This window comes from Trichomycterus rosablanca, chromosome 2 (assembly GCF_030014385.1).
Source record: "Trichomycterus rosablanca isolate fTriRos1 chromosome 2, fTriRos1.hap1, whole genome shotgun sequence".
NCBI lineage: Eukaryota > Metazoa > Chordata > Actinopteri > Siluriformes > Trichomycteridae > Trichomycterus > Trichomycterus rosablanca.
In genome coordinates, this window is record NC_085989.1 from 53,151,124 (window position 1) to 53,164,220 (window position 13,097).

The window sequence follows — 13,097 nt, forward strand, 5'->3', positions numbered from 1 at the left end:
TAGGTGCAACCCTACATGTGAAGTGAAGCATTTTTGTTTTGTACATAAACGTTAGTTTAGGATTATAAACTGTTCAGACAAATGTAGGATATATATCATTTCTTACTTTAAGTTGATGACAACAGTTTAGCCGTCAATGAGATCTTGTCAGATTCTTCAATGATATATTATAATATATAATATTATAATTAGGGCTGTCATGCGATAAACATTTTAATCAAGATTAATTGCGATTAAAGAGCCAAATTAATCGCGATTAATTGCAAACAAATAATTAAGCAAAATTTGAACAGTTATGCACATTTTTACTGCAAGAACCATTTCTAGATGCAACACCAGTGGTGTAACTAGGAGCTCATGGTCCCCAGTTTGAAAAAAAAAAGTTAGGTCCCCTCAACAAATTGCATATGTTGATGGCTCAACAGATTGAATTAAACGTCACTTAGAAGTTCATTTCCTGCCTCTGGTATTTTTAATGCACAGTTTTAGTTATTTTAGTTTTACCTAACAAAAAAATTAAATGACTTGGTGAGTGCAGGACCCCAGAACAAATGAAAAAGTGTTAATTAGTCCATGTAAACGGTTAGTCCATATAAATATCAGATACAAATGTGTTTTTAAAAAAACTACAAACATCGCAAATACACTGCTCACAAAAATTAGGGGATATTTCAAAAATGAATATGAAGCGATAAAAATAGAAGGACTGGCCTTCACATTCTCCAGACCTGAATCCCATTAAACATGCTTGGGATGCACTGGGTAGACGTCTGGCAAACCGTCCGATGCCTCCCACTAGGGCTGGGCGATATATCGAGATTTTATAATATATCGATATATTTTCATACGCGATATAAGATAAGACAATATCGCGTATATCGATATAAATGTTGCGTTCCAGTTAGATCCGACAGTTCGTCTTTCTCTTCTCCCAGTTTGTCTCTGCACATGTTCACCTGCCCCGCCCCTCTCCCTCACTGCCCCGCCCCCCTCCCTCACTGAACACAACTCCCCCCTCCCTCCCCACCACGTGACTCCCCCGCAGGACATGTTCTAAACAGCTCTAGTGATTACAGAGCTCCGTCTAAAAATGGTATTTTCGTTGTTGATCTCTTTGAATCAATAACACTTGCATTGATGTAGTTTTGAAAATGACAAAATACTGAATATAACATTTCAAGAACAAAACAGTTTGATGTTTATATGAGCTTTGATCTGGTCTGGGTGCGGAGTTTTATATCGGGCGCAGGACGCTGAGACGAGCGAGCGAGCGCAGCTACTATGGGGGGAGCGAGATGCGGGTTTTACCCCGAAAAAATAATAATGAAAACACACACAAGAAAAGCAAAAGAGAACTTAATATTTTCACAATGATTGGGAGGAAAAGTGTTTCATTCGCGGGACGACGACAGAGAGCGGCACAATGTGGAGAGAGGCTTCAGTACGTGTCACAGAAACGTCCATTTAAATCGTAGCTTTTAAAAAATCTTACTAAACTGATCATTTGTATAAACATGGGACAGAGTTCATGATTTGTTCTTAAACAAAAGTAGTGATCAGTACAAACGGGATCAGTACAAACGGGACATTATTTGAAGATGGGACTGTTAATGATTTCCTAAAAAAAATGCTACAGAAGTCATAATTTGTCAAAATAAATAAATAAAAATTGTGTGATTTCGATCAAAATGCTACAAATATGCTCATTCATACAAAACTGTCAGGAACAATATTTACAGAAATATCAGAGATGTGATCGCGCTGACTTTCAAATATTGAAACTGATTGAGATGAACAGAAATAATGTTACATGTTTAAATATGTCTGTGTTTCCTGCCATGGTAAATCATTGTTAATAATTATTGCAAGAAATAATTAATATGTGATCAGACAGTCTCTTCACATATGAATATTTATTATTATTATTATTAATCATAATATTATCATTAAAGGTGAACCATGCAACTTTGTTATTCAGGAAGTTTGTATCCTACAAGTAGCCCTTTGGCTTTCTCAGCACCCTTAAAGTAGCCCTCTGTTTCAAAAAGGTTGGTGACCCCTGATTTAATATATGCCAATAGTTTATTTTTGAGGAATTTCTCATGTTCATCTACAGCTGAATGTTAATAAAAGTGCCTGTATAACATTTGGAACATGTACTTTGTCTCAGAAGTGTCTTTTTGTTATTAACTTATGGGATGAAAAAATATCGAGATATATATCGTATATCGCCGTTCAGCTAAAATATATCGAGATACCTCCCACAACACTTCTTGAGCTGGAAGTTGCCCTGGATTCATTGGCTGAGGATCCCACAAGAACTGCTGAACAATCTGATCCTGTCCATGCCCCATTGCTGTCAGTGTGTTTGGGCAGTTTTGGGTGACCATACACCAGGGGTCCCCAATTATTTTTTCTCAAGGGCCACATTCAACTTTCATCGCAAAGGCAAGGGCCAGTGAGTTATTTTTGTTAGTATTATTATTATTATTTAATTAGGTAGATCTAACTGCAGTTAACTGATCTTACTTACCATTCAGTGGGATAAGTGACAGCGGGGGGTTGAAACAAGAGACCTGAAGTTGGGCTGATGCTCTGTTGTGGCTATGCGAAGACACTGATCCAGGTGTGCACTGGAGAGTCTGTTTCTGTCCTTGCTTTTGATAATGTTCATTGACGAAAAGGACGATTCACAGATGTAGGTGGATGGGAAAATTGTAAGAAGCAGCATTGCAATCATTCTTGCTTGTTTGAATTGGGGAACCATGTTAATCCAAAACCCACTCATGCTATCACGCTTGTGCTGCTCTTTGAGCAAATCTGATTTTGACATTTCCAAAATCTCCAACTGAAGAGCTGCTTCATCCAAAGATGGAAGTAACCTTTTGGCCTCAGCAGTCCACTGGCCATCTGCAGAAACGGAGACCGGCTGTCGTAAAAACAGGAGGATTTCACCTGGAAGTTCTCAAATCGCTCTTTGAAATTATCTTGCAGTCTTGTCATGAACGCGTGCATCACAGAGTCTTCTTGCATTTTGTTTTTCTCACAGTGTTGCCGCAGCTTTGGAAAGTGCAGTTTGCTCCCCTGTAGATCTCGTTCAAACAATGCCAGTTTTAAGCTAAAAGCTTCAACTGCCTCGTGCATATCTGCAACAGTATGGTTTTTACCTTGCAATTGCAAATTCAGCAGATTTAGGTGAGTCATGATATCACACAAGAAATGCACATATGCCATTTCTTTGCTATCATTCAGAAAATTCATGAAGGTACGAGCCTTTTGGCTTTGCTAGTTGCCCAGAAAAGAACAAAGTTCACCTTGCAAATCGCAAACTCTCTCCAACACTTGGCCCTTGCTAAGCCAGCGCACGTCGTTATGCAGCAACAGATCGTGATGTTCTGTCGACAGTTTCTCCAGCAGAGCTCTGAAAAGGTGATGCTGCAAACTCGAACTCTCACGTATGAAGTTTACAAGCCTCATCACTGTATCCATGGTGTCTTTCATTTTACCACACAGTTTTGCGCACGACACTGATTTGTGAATGATGCAGTAAAACACTATTAGTGCAGGGTTAACCGCAGCTAACCTGCTTACCAGGCCTTTGTGTTGTCCAACCATGGATGGAGTGCCATCAGTGACGACAGACGCGACTTTGTTCAAGTCCAAGCTGTTTTTTTCAAAGGGTCAGTTCGTTAAAAACGATTTCGCCAGTTGTACGTCCTTGCATGGAGAGCAAACAAAGCAGTTCTTCCCGAAAAACTCTCCCATAAAAAAATCTCACAAACACACTCAGCTGTTCTACGTCTGTTCTGTCACAAGACGTGTCAATGGCGAGAGACATAAAATTAACTTTATTTAGATCCGACAGCAAAGCAGACAGGCAGTCCTCCGCTAAAACTTCTATTCTTTTCACCGCACTGTTGTCTGATAGTGGCACTTGCCTTAACAAATCTATGACCGTTTTCTTTGTTTTTTCATCGTGGCTTAATACTTCTTCCACCATACCAATTGCACACGCCTTTATCAACTCGGCATCTGTGAAAGACTTCTTACCTTTTGCTAAGTTTCACGACACACGCAGGGATGCTGCCGTTGAATTTTCTTGTGCAGATGTAGTTTTATGGATAGTGGTAACACAATGATTGTAGGCAGCAATCAAATTTGCAATCTTTTCTTTTCGACTCTGTGATTTTGCCGGGAAGGTGTTATTAAAGCTGCTGTGACGTGCTTCGAAGTGCCGTTTTATAGACCGTTTCAAATGAATATTCATGAGTCCAGGAAGTGACGTAGATGTTCCTAAGACGCTTCCGCTTGGTGGTAAACAGCGCTCAGAACAACAGCGATTGACCACAACTGCTTCAATTCTTTTGCGCTAGTTCAGTTGTGATTTATTGACAGTATGTCTAAATTAAAGTTAGGACCGTGTTGTTCGGTTGGCGGATTTTCCCTCAGGCCAGGTACAAATTTGCTTTCAGAAATTAAGGTGAACAGATTTCCAAAAGACATCGCACAACGAAACGCTTGGATTGCTGCTGTAAATAGAGCCGGCTGGATACCCACCATCAACTCTTATAATAAATGTAATATATATTATTTCATAATAAAATATTGTAAACAAATGTACTCAGTTGAACGCTGCTCTCATGGTGTCTTGTCCCTGACGTTTAGCTTAAGTGTATTAAAATACGCAGGCGCTTAATATTTGTATTAATAGAACAGAATAAACATAAACCTAACATAAGCCTTAAAGGTTTACATTCCCCTTATAATACTGTGTAAAAGCCATAACTTTATAGGACTATATTTTGGGGAAATGTCACTATATGGAATTATATTAACAGCTTAATTAGCTGTAATAATTAGCTTAGCTTAATTATTAAATGACACGCAGACCTGTAAAGAAACATGGTTCTACTTTTGTAATACAAAAAGTAAACATTCTATTTATGAGTACATTGTGCTTACTGTAAAATATTTCATGTATTTCCAGTCAGGCTATAAAAAATAGTTTTAGCATTAGCTAATATGTTCTAATTCAGATGATAAGTAATTCACTGTGGTTTGTCATATTTTTATCATATTATAATGGCTCTTAGCTCAACAGACACAAAAGGGGAGATGACACAATAATTATTTAAATAATTAATTGTATGCGTCCAAGCTGCGGTGTGCTTTCACTGCCTCTCTGGTGTAAACACACTCCGTTTCAACGAGGTAGTGATACACGGCTGGGTATGTTACCTCAGACAAACGGTTTAGGTCAGCGGAAAAACACTGACTTCTTAAATTCTCCTCAAAAGGGGGCTGGTAAAGATACTTGATGATCTATCATTCATTTCTGCTAATATCGCGTTTGTTCCGCGTTCGGGAGACTCGCAAAGTACAATCTCGTCATGTTGACAGCTGACAGTTGACATGTTGACAGCATGTTTAAAAATGGCGCTACCGGAAAGACGAAAGGAACAGACATGCGCAGTAGCGTTGTTATTGTTTACCCTCATTGAAACGGTCTATATTAGCTACCTTGCAGACTGCTACAGTTTGAGAGCATATCAAGCAAGTTGGCTTAGCATTTGTATGACTTGATCAAATAAAACAAAATTTGTCGGTCCACACCGAACTGAATTGTCTATTTTCATTATCAACTTTTCGTTTTTTAGCACTGGCCATGTTTCATGACTTATATGCGCTGTATCCAGACAGAGCTTGCGAGCAGTTAGATATGGGGTTTTCTTTTAAACCAGTGACTTGTCTACGTATTGGCAGCGGGCCATCGGTTGAACTTTTGTGGGCCGTATTCGGCCCGCGGGCCGCCTATTGGGGAACCCTGCCATACACCCTACTGAACAGTCAATGTGTCGCACTCTCATCCAGTTCTGTTCACTACCACCAATATGTCACTTGCTACTTAATCACGATAATTGAGTTTGATAATCGAACAACTTTCTTTGACTTGTCGTTTGCTTTTCTGACGTTCTTGTTTAATAAAAAATGTATCGCTTCATATTCATTTTGAAATATCCCCTGATTTTTGTGAGCAGTGTATAAATCATGTTTATAACCATGTGATAGAATAACCTGAATAAAGTGTAGAGATAAAAGATCACAAATATAAATCATGTTTATAGCCATGTGATAGAATAACCTGAATAAATTGTAGAGATGAAACATCACAAATATAAATCATGTTTATAGGCATGTGATAGAATAACCTGAATACAGTGTAGAGATGAAACATCACACAGGTTCACTTCTGTCTCACACAGTACCTGAGGGAAGGAGGCGGAGCTACGCGGTTTTGATGAACAGCTCTAGCAGCCAATGGAAATACTCGTTACAAAGATTGCGTGATCTCATTCATCTTTTCATCAACACGTAAAAATTGTGAAAACTGCTAAAATTAGTTTTTCATCGGACAGCGACGATAATTTAATAATTTATTTTTTTTTCTGTTTGACTGCGCTGGCGGGTCACAAGTAATGCAGTTTAAAAACAGAAGATGCGGGCCGTTTAAAACCAGATCCGGTGTAGACAGAACCAGAACCCCCCGGACTTTATACATCCTACTTTATACAGTCCAGTGTGTTCTGCAGGGGCATAGCACCAAATTCTGGGCCCTATGCACAAGCAGTGCCCATGGGCCCCCCTCAACCCAGTCCAGACTCCTTCTAGACTCCTCAAGGGCCCTCCCCCGACTTGGGGCCCTGCTAATTCAGTCACACTTTTCACCCCACTACGACGCCCCTGGTGTTCTGTGTACAGTTCATGCGCTTTACATCCTTATTCATCTGAAATACAGTTCATCACCACAGAGACACATATTTACGTGGCAAAATAAAATAGTCAAATAAAAATAGTTAGATTAAAAATTTTAACTTGATTAATTTTTTTTAATCGCGATTAAAATTATAACACATTAAGCGCGTTAATTAACGTGTTAAACGACAGCCCCAATTATAATAATTATAATAATATAATATAAACCTTTATTTAATGTTTTTTTTCTGGATTTTTTTTTTGATATTCTGTCTCTCTCTGTTAAAATGAACCTTCCATAAAAGTTATAGGCTGTTCAAGTCTTTGTAAGGGAGTAAACTTACAAAATCAGCAGGGGATCAAATAAATTTTTTCCCCACTGAATAATGTTTCCTAATATGCATCTAAAGAATATCACACACATACTCCTTTAAAATGTTGTTAAAAGAACGTTTATATAACGTTACACATTTAACAGAATATTTATTAAGGTCATGTAATGTTTATAGAACATTCTACTGACTGTTACAGTGTCTGTACAGTTTCTGTGTCTATTTTTCAACACATTTTCAAATCCATAAATAAAACAGACAGCAATTATATGTAAATACTTTGTGAGCTGTTGAAATGTGTAAATATGTGCTGCTCTGTCTGTCTATCCATCCATCTATCCATCCATTCATACATGTGTGTGTGTCTTTATGTTAGATCTTTAATAATGCAGTCAGCAGAAGTGGGACACATCGCCCACATGGATATAAAAGATGAAGGATCTGAAGATGAAGATTTCTGCTGTAAGTACATATGGAACAATTTAGCACTTTTCCACCAGACAGTGTGGTACAGAACAGGATGGTCAGTACTGGGGTCAGTAATTAGTGGATAGTGGATCAGAATCTGTCCTGTATGGTTCTGTCCTGTGGAGAAGTGCTGCTTCACTCCAGTCTGGACTCAAGTTTTTAATGGAACTAAGATTTATTATATCATTAAAACAACAACAACAACAACACGCCTCCCTACACTAGTCCCAGTTGTTGATCTTTCTTCACATGTTGATGTCATTTCAGGTGAAGTATCATTAATCCCTCTGGAACTCATCACCTCTGATAGACACCTCTCCTCATTGTACCAATCACTTGGAGGTGTCCTGCCTCAGAAGAAGGAGGAACCTGAAGATGAAGATGATCTCAGTAAGAATGTTTCAAATCTTGAGCAATGAAACATGTTTTATTTATTATTGGTTCATCTGTCAGAATGTTTCTATCATCAGTAATGATAATAATAATAATGATATTTATAATATTAATAATATAATCCAGTAAATAACTGAGGCGTGTAAAAGAGTGAATATGTTCTGTTGCTATATTGAAAGTAAAAGTGCTGAGGTTATTTACTCTTTATCTCACTCTATACTCACTCAGTACCGTGTCTTTGCTCCTCTTCACTTTTAGCTTTGAAAATCATTTGATCTGCTCTGTGTTTATTGTGATGTTTGTAATTGATGGTGTTACAAGAGCAGCTTGTGTTTCTCTTCTTCAGGATTGAACAAGGATTTCTGCTGCTCCTCGAGTCCACGTTCCTGTACAACCCAAAATCATCTCCACAAACACATCAAGACCCCCCACAGTGTCAAATATGAGACCCTGGTGAAGATTAAGACTGAACATGAGGATCTGACGCCCACCAGAAGCTCCAGTGATCAGCAGACGTCCTCTGGTGCTGTCAGCATTAACAGCCCTCTCACCAGAGAACAGAACAGAAGGAACGTCTGCTCACAGTGTGGGAAGAGCTTTAGTTCTTCCAGTGCTCTTAAAATGCACCAGCGCATTCACACTGGAGAGAAACCGTATCAGTGCTCACATTGTGAAAAGAGTTTTAGTTCTCCCAGTGCTCTTAAAAAACACCAGCACATTCACACTGGAGATAAACCAGATCAGTGCTCACAGTGTGGGAAGAGCTTTAGTTCTGTAGGTGCTCTTCAAATGCACCAGCGCATTCACACTGGAGAGAAACCGTATCAGTGCTCACAGTGTGGGAAGAGTTTTAATCAACAGAGTCATCTCAAAATACACCAGCGCATTCACACTGGAGAGAAACCCTATCAGTGCTCACACTGTGGGAAGAGTTTTAATCAACAGAGTCATCTCAATACACACCAGCGCATTCACACTGGAGAGAAACCGTATCAGTGCTCACAGTGTGGGAAGAGCTTTAGTTCTCCCAGTGCTCTTAAAATACACCAGCGCATTCACACTGGAGAGAAACCGTATCAGTGCTTACAGTGTAAGAAGTGCTTTAGTTCTCAGAGTGCTCTTAAAATACACCAGCGCATTCACACTGGAGAGAAACCGTATCAGTGCTCACAGTGTGGAAAGAGTTTTAATCATCAGGGTGATCTCAAAGTACACCAGCGCATTCACACTGGAGAGAAACCATATCAGTGCTCACAGTGTGGGCAGAGTTTTAATCAACAGGGTGTTCTCAAAATACACCAGCGCATTCACACTGGAGAGAAACCGTATCAGTGCTCAGAGTGTGGGAGGAGTTTTTATGCACAGAGTGATCTCAACAAACACCAGCACATTCACACTGGAGAGAAACCGTATCAGTGCTCACAGTGTGGGAAAAGCTTTAGTCAACAGAGTGTTCTCAAAATACACCAGCGCATTCACACAGGACAAAAACCGTATCAGTGCTCACAGTGTGAGAAGAGTTTTAATGCACAGAGTGATCTCAACAAACACCAGCGCATTCACACTGGAGAGAAACCATATCAGTGCTCACAGTGTGGAAAGAGTTTTAATAAACAGGGTCATCTCAAAACACACCAGTGCATTCACACTGGAGAAAAACCATATAAGTGCTCACAGTGTGGGAAGAGTTTTAATGCACAGAGTGATCTCAACAAACACCAGCGCATTCATAGTGGAGAGAAACCCTATCAGTGCTCACAGTGTGGGCAGAGTTTTTATCGACAGAGTCATTTAAAAAGTCACCAGCGCATTCACACTGGAGAGAAACCGTATCAGTGCTTACAGTGTGGGAACAGTTTTACTCATCAGAGCAATCTTAAAGTACACCAGCGCATTCACACTGGAGAAAAACCATATCAGTGCTCACAGTGTGAGAAGAGTTTTAATAATCAGGGTGATCTCAAAAAACACCAGCGCATTCACACTGGAGTGAAACCGTATCAGTGCTCACAGTGTGAGAAGAGTTTTAATCTACAGAGTTCTCTTAATATACACCAGCGCATTCACACTGGAGAGAAACCGTATATGTGCTCACAGTGTGGGAAGAGTTTTAATCGACAGAGTAATCTCAAACTACACCAGCGCATTCACACTGGAGAGAAACCGTATCAGTGCTCACAGTGTGGGACGAATTTTTATGATCAAAGTCATCTCAAAAGACACCAGCGCATTCACACTGGAGAGAAACCGTATCAGTGCTCACAGTGTGAGAAGAGTTTTAATCAACAGAGTGATCTCAAAAAACACCAGCGCATTCACACTGGAAAGAATCAGTAATATTTTATTAAATCCTCCTGGTTTTCACATACCTGATAACTATACCAACATCTCCACCATGATGGAACTCTTGTTTTTACCTGGTTTAGCACCTGTGTGGTGGAAGCGCCGGTGGCTGAGAACTATTCTCCTCCCTGTCTGCTTTGTTCTAATTGTTTTGTGGTGTTTTCTACCTAAAGTTCTGCACATGCTACAGTCTCTTATCAAAGACTCTGTTCTTCCTCTTGTGATTCCTGCTGTTATGGTTATTTCTGAAATGGTTTATAAAGACGTCAATGAAACAGTTTTGTTCATAGATGGAAACCGTTTATGAATCATGCTACATGTTCTTTACACGTTACACTGCTTTGTATTTTCTCTTTCTTCTGCAGACTCTTGCATAATTGTATTACTCATTATTACGTCTTATTTTTATTTATGTTATTCTTATTATTATTACTTATTGCCCCTGATGCACCAACGGTGGGCAGATCAGGAATTCTCCTCACTTATTTGCAGTGGTGTATAGTAGGTGATATATCGAGATTTTATAAAATATCGATATATTTTCATATGCAATATAAGATAAGACAATATCATTTATATCGATATAGACTACGTTGCGTTCCAATTAGATCTGACAGTTCGTCTTTCTTTTCTCCCAGTTTGTCTCTGCACATGTTCACCTTACCCCACCTCTCTCCCCCACTGAACACAACTCGCCCCTCCCCACCGCCAATTCTTTCTGCCCTCAGAACACATTTCTGTAAGTAAAAATGTAAAATAGTAAAAATAGTAAAAATAATAATAATGTCTCAGTTATTTTGAGATGGTGGAGAAGTGTCAGATGAGCAGCAGAATAATGTATTCTGTAGAGAACGGCAAAAACAAGTCCAGACAAAATGTTCCAGCTCCGTACCTTCATTCGTTTTTCACTTCAAATCCCAAAGTTTAAAAACAAGAAAACGAGTCGTTATTCATTTCAAAAACCAATATTGAAAAATGGAAATAAACAAACAAGCGCTGACATGCACGTATTTACTTCATATATAGAGAGTGTAAATAAGTGTTGAAACAGTAATAATAATGTAACAGCGCGTCCTCTGTTGTTCTGACTCGTGTGTTTGTATATGTGACGTGCATGGATTTGCTCTTGAGGTATATTCACATATGTAATCCATTTTAGGGCCTCTTCTCAGGAAATGGGTTGCTAGCTGGGCCCCTCTCTGGCTTTCTCTCTGAGTTCCAGAGATCTTTTTTTACATAGAACAGATGTGCTTGTACGAAAACAACTGGTGTATATAAGCAGAGAGTTAATGCTGATATTGCAGAGAAGTCATATTGGCTGAACTTACTCTCCAGGCAAACCTGGGTGCCTGATTTGATGCTGTTCTTATATTGTAATAAACTTTTTATATGCAATTAAGACAGTGTAAATGGAGACTTTATTTATTCATCTTCACATTATCGCTATTTAAGAAACACCAAGAATTTGGAATCACAAACTTCAAAGAAGATTACAGTGAAAAGAAACGAGAAGATAAAGAAAATAAAGTACATAAGAGAAAAAAAAGTGAAGAGATATAATGAGGTAATAAACGGAAAAGATTAACAGGAATTAAGAAAATAAAGGGAAATGAGAAAAAGAGAAATAGGGATTAAGAAAAAGAGGGAATAACAGTTAAAGATGAGATGAGAGTAATGGAAGAAGCATGCTATAGGAAAATATAAATAAGTCGACTTTTAGGATCGAGTACTGTTTATGTATTTGGACTGATATTTAGGAAATGTGTGTGAGAGAGAGCTGTCCTCTCCCATAAGAAAAGCTCCCCTTTACACGAGAAAACACAGAGGTGTAGTGTGTGCTGTGTGTGTGTGCTTTTTTATGTCCACAGAGCTGGCCCCTGTGTGTGTGTGTGCTATGTGTGTGTGTGTGTGCTATGTGTGTGTGCTTTTTTATGTCCACAGAGCTGGCCCCTGTGTGTGTGTGTGTGTGTGTGTGTGTGTGCTATGTGTGTGTGTGTGTGTGTGTGTGTGTGCTATGTGTGTGTGTGTGCTATGTGTGTGTGCTATGTGTGTGTGTGTGTGCTATGTGTGTGTGTGTGTGCTATGTGTGTGTGCTTTTTTTTATGTCCACAGAGCTGGCCCCTGTGTGTGTGTGTGTGTGTGTGTGCTATGTGTGTGTGTGTGTGTGCTATGTGTGTGTGTGTGTGTGCTATGTGTGTGTGTGTGTGTGCTATGTGTGTGTGTGTGTGTGTGTGCTATGTGTGTGTGTGTGTGTGTGTGTGTGTGTGCTATGTGTGTGTGCTTTTTTTATGTCCACAGAGCTGGCCCCTGTGTGTGTGTGTGTGCTATGTGTGTGTGCTTTTTATGTCCACAGAGCTGGCCCCTGTGTGTGTGTGTGTGCTATGTGTGTGTGTGTGTGTGTGTGTGTGTGTGTGCTATGTGTGTGTGTGTGTGTGCTATGTGCGTGTGTGTGTGTGCTATGTGTGTGGGCTATGTGTGTGTGTGTGTGTGCTATGTGTGTGTGCTTTTTTTATGTCCACAGAGCTGGCCCCTGTGTGTGTGTGTGTGTGTGTGTGTGTGTGTGCTATGTGTGTGTGCTTTTTTATGTCCACAGAGCTGGCCCCTGTGTGTGTGTGTGTGTGTGTGTGTGTGTGTGTGTGTGTGTGCTATGTGTGTGTGCTTTTTTATGTCCACAGAGCTGGCCCCTGTGTGTGTGTGTGTGTGTGTGTGTGTGTGTGTGTGTGTGCTATGTGTGTGTGCTTTTTTATGTCCACAGAGCTGGCCCCTGTGTGTGTGTGTGCAGAGATTCAGGAGGTCTGATAATCTGTT

General features: G+C 39.7%; 2 pseudogenes; one reads left to right on the forward strand and one right to left on the reverse strand.

Annotated features, from left to right (window-relative positions):
* The window catches only part of LOC134334891 (uncharacterized), a 759,100-nt pseudogene that overhangs the window by 496,607 nt on the left and 249,396 nt on the right, over positions 1-13,097 (reverse strand).
* Positions 1-13,097, forward strand: part of LOC134300421 (uncharacterized) — a 331,197-nt pseudogene that overhangs the window by 254,607 nt on the left and 63,493 nt on the right.